We start from the raw sequence: 4694 nt of genomic DNA on the forward strand, positions 1-4694 counted from the left end.
GCTCCTTGAACTCGCCCAAGTGTTTAGGAGCCGACTCATGGCCTTGACCCAAGCTTGGTTGGTATCATAGATTCATTCAAATATGTTGCCAATATCATTTGTTTACGATTGTAAACATTTTGGAGGTTTACACGATGTTTGTGTGAATGCTAGCGTTTAACTTGATTTTAAACTTTTAGAAGTTTGTACAAATGTTAGAAGGTCTATGCAAATACATTTGTATCTTCTTAGTTTGCCATTTTTACTCTTTCAGAGGTTTGCAATATATTTGTGTGAATATCGGCAGGCTAACACAAATATCATGCAAATATCTTTAGATTCATTTTTAATCTGAAATTTCATAGGTTCACAAGATATTTTTACAAATGTTAGTAAGTCTGCACAAATATCATATGATTTGTTTTTTAGTTTGATTTTAATATGTTAGAGGTTCACAAGGTATTTATATGAATGTCAGCAGGTCTACACAAATTGCATGCGATGGGTAAAATGATCATAAATAAGTCAGGAATTTGAGTATGCAGATAATTGTAACATATTTTTAAGTATTTGCAAAAATGGGCTATTATTGGGGGATAGTATGGCCTTTTTCCGTTCTTATTTATTTATTTTATTTTTTATTCAAGAGAAACCATTGTTACGGTTCATACTCCTCAAATACAGGCTCAGAGGTGTCATGTGGAGGAGAGCGCGCATCATGTCTCATTCATCCATGTGATGAACAGCCACAACACCATATTGTGTGTTTTGTTTCAGCGATCCCATTCATCGAGGATCACAAAAAGTTTGTGGAACCCATCCAATAAACAAGTTTATTTCCCCATCCATGGTATTCTGACTGCTTTTCATCTCTCATGAATGAACGGCATCCAAAATAGCCATTGACGGTTTACCATCTGACCTAATGCACTTTCCACGTGAAGCAATGGCCCTATTTGCCTGGGTCACTTTTATCACCATTAATCTTCATGTAATCATTATTTTCATTATTGGCGATATGGCTAATTAATTAATTTAATGTGCGTGATCCTCTGGCTCATTCAATTAATATAAGTATTAACATCATCAATTTTATGAATTGTGATATTATAAGAAAGTTTTAAAATAAGCTTCACATAAATACCACATTGTTGGGTGGTAAGTAGGCTATGGGACTGACGGGCAATGAAGGTGGGTCAAACAATGGATACGTAAACGTGGTAAGTTTCTATATTAATAGTCTCTCTCTCTCTCTCTCTTTGTGCAGCAAATTAAGGCTCATTCCAGGGTTTTGAACTTGTCACATCTTTCCATTTGATGGCTTTTTACCACCGAGGCGGTATCCCATGTGGTAAGCGGGGGGTCCTGTGCCAAGCTGAAGGCCCAGGTTCGAATTCCTCTGCCACATGGAATTTAAGAGATATCTGGTAGGGGTCTGCCTGCCTGCCTGCCTAACACAAAGATTACTTTTTTAAAAATAAAAAACTTGATGGCTTTTATGTGTCATCCGCCCCTACCAGATGAGCAGAGAATGCTATTTGCAAAACTGTATTTTTAATCAACCAATTACTTTGGTTCTGTTTATGGTGACTGTACATTGACTGCCAGTTGGTATCCACAGTAGAGCACACACCTAGCTTCGACCATGCAGCAAGGAATGCCACCTGGTGGGTTTTGAATTCGTGACATGCGTCCTAGCATGATATTTAGTTTTGAAGTTGAACCCCACAACTTTTTCAAAGTCAGCATACCATTACCCTTCTACAAAGGACCACAAATTAACATCTATCAAGAGCCATTTGCGGAATCACCGTTTATAAGGCATGTCAACAAAAAACCCTAATTATACCACAACTGCCTCTAAAAACTCTCCAACGTCAAGATCAACTCCTCTCTTCCAAGATGACCTAGCTCATCCAAACGAATTTAACCAACTCCTCAAATTAGCACACTTCCCAACCAATTAGAGATCCCCAACCAATTACCACCACCACATGGAGTGCAACACATCCCTAATTAACCTTTCATTGTTGTAAGCCAAAGAAACCCAGCCAATTGTCAGCACGCAGGCACGAAGGTGACCAATCATATCATATGGCAATCTTGTAATATTTAAAAAAAAAAAATGATTCCTACAACTATTCATTTTAACCCTATAAATTTGATCAAACCCTTCTCATTTCTCACATGCATGGTCCAACCGCACCATACATCATGATTTCGGCGGACCTATTCGCTAATCCCATCCAACTTGGCGTTTCCCTTGCAGCCCTATGTGCAGGACTCCTCTACCTTTGGGCCCGGCGCTGTAGCCGGCTTCCCCCTGGCCCCAATGGCTGGCCGCTAATTGGTAGCTTGACAACCCTAGGGGAAAATCCACACCAGTCCCTCACAGCACTCTCAAAGCGCTATGGCTCTATACTCTGCCTCCGTTTAGGCACGACTACTGTGGTAGTTGCATGCTCAGATTCTGCAGCACGGGAATTCTTAAAGGACAATGACACGGTTTTCTCTTCGCGCCCGCCCTGTGTGGGTGCAAAGAACATGTCCTACCAGAGACAGGATCTAGTATGGGCTGACCATGGTCCTAAATGGTGCAGTCTAAGAAAGGTTTGCTCAATGCACATCTTTTCCAACAAGGCTCTTGATGACTTCCGGCACCTCCGAGAGGCCGAGGTCGGGATTCTTGCATCGACGCTCGCTAATGAGGTCTCAGACATCAACCTAGGCAAGATGCTGAACGTGTGCACCACGAATGCTCTAGGGAGGGTCCTCATGGGAAGGAGACTCTTTGAGAATGAAAAGGATGCAGACGACTTCAGAGGGATGGTTTTGGAATTAATGAGACTGGCAGGGGCATTTCATATAGGTGACTTTGTACCTTCATTGCAGTGGCTGGATGTCGGTGGGGTGACTAAAAGGCTGAAGAATTTGCAAAAGAGGCTCGACAGGTTTCTCCAAAATATATTGGAAGACCGTCGAAAGGATGGAGGCCAGAGTGATATTTTGAGTGTTTTGTTGAGGTTGAAGGAAAATGCAGATGGCGAGGGACGCAAGTTGACTGATATAGATATCAAAGCCTTGCTATTGGTAAGAATAAACACACACACACACACACACGTAATTAGATAACAGATCGTGTCATATTGTATATAATCTATCACCAGTTATATTCAATTCCCATCATACATATCTCACTTGGTAACCGTGCGTGAGAGAGGTGCCATGCATGAATTTACCAAAGTTAGATGTGCGGTGGGAATCGGTTATATATGATATGACCTGATCTGCTCTCCAAGCATGATTTTATGAGAATGGTTAATTCAATGCCATAATCTACCTTGTCACGAGAGATGGAAGGTATCATCAATCACTATCATCATTATTGATCTAAAGTGTTTGTAAACGAAGGATTTTCTAATGGCTGGCACCGACACTACGGCAAGTACAGTAGAATGGGCAATCGCCGAGCTAGTCTGCCATCCGGACATACTTGAGAAGGCGCAAGCTGAGGTTGACACTATAGTTGGCCGCAACCAGTTAGTTAAAGAGTCGGATATACCCAAGCTTACATACTTGCAGGCCATTGTCAAAGAGACATTGCGCCTGCACCCATCAATGCCGCTCTCGCTTCCACGTATTGCCTCCAAGAGCTGCAAGGTTGCAGGTTACCACATCCCCAAGGGCACACGCCTACTGGTGAACATATGGGCTATAGGCCGCAACCCCAATGTGTGGCCCGATCCTCTTGAGTTCAAGCCGGAGCGGTTCATGCTCGGATCTGGACATGAAAACATAGACATAAGAGGCAATGACTTTGAGCTAATTCCGTTTGGGGCTGGTCAAAGAATTTGCGCTGGCATGAGCATGGGCATAAAGATGGTGCAGCTGATGACTGCGACCTTGGTTCATGGGTTCGGGTGGGAGATGCCGGAGGGTCGGATGACGGAGAAGTTGAACATGGAAGAGGCATATGGGATCACATTGCAAAGGGCTGTGCCATTGAGGGTGCACCCTTGGCCAAGGCTTGCAGCTAGTGCTTATCTTCTTTAGGCCATCTCTAAGGTTTGGAGTCCTAAAATTAAAGACCGTTTATTTGAAGGAACAGTAGAATTTATAGGTGCCTCTGCATAGTCCTGTGCACTATATAGGCCTATAAAGGCATGCCATGCCCCCATACTGCTTGCCTTTTGGTTTTGTTGTTGTGTTTTAAAGAAAAAGTAGGAAGAAATGACACGTGCCATTTTTGTATTAAAAATAGCATATAAAAAGGGAAGGACACACAAAGAGTGAATTGGAGAATCCCTGTGACATGGGCAACAAATAAATTGTTGTGTGCACAGGGTTCCCAATGAATCATCATTTATGTAATTTGCCATCTCCTTCAAAAATCTTAGCTTCTTTATATATGATCAAATTTACCATCTCACAACAAGGTCAAATTAGATAGTAATTAAGGTCGCACCATGCATCATGACTGATCGAGTAGTCGAGGCTGGATCACATTACACAAAGTGCACCTGACCACCACCCATCAGTTTGTTGGGGTCCACAGTTCATAGGCTGAGACAGAAAATGGTTTGTGCAATGTGATTGATTGCACATGATCCAAATTCGAGGAAAATCTTGGGTTCATCAAATCCCACAGGTGCCTATATATCCCCAGCTTGCTTATCAAGCCGTGGACAGCCACAAACCTCAATAATTATACCAAC

The 4694-nt window shown here is 42.3% G+C and overlaps 1 pseudogene; it reads left to right on the top strand.

The window, feature by feature from the left end:
* The first annotated feature begins 2193 nt into the window (after nucleotides 1–2193).
* On the top strand, nucleotides 2194–4032 carry LOC149813167 (flavonoid 3'-monooxygenase CYP75B137 pseudogene; annotated as a pseudogene).
* The last annotated feature ends 662 nt before the right edge of the window (nucleotides 4033–4694 follow it).

This window comes from Nuphar pumila, chromosome 16 (assembly GCF_984573655.1).
Source record: "Nuphar pumila chromosome 16, dmNupPumi1.hap1.1, whole genome shotgun sequence".
In the NCBI taxonomy this organism is placed as follows: Eukaryota; Viridiplantae; Streptophyta; class Magnoliopsida; order Nymphaeales; family Nymphaeaceae; genus Nuphar; species Nuphar pumila.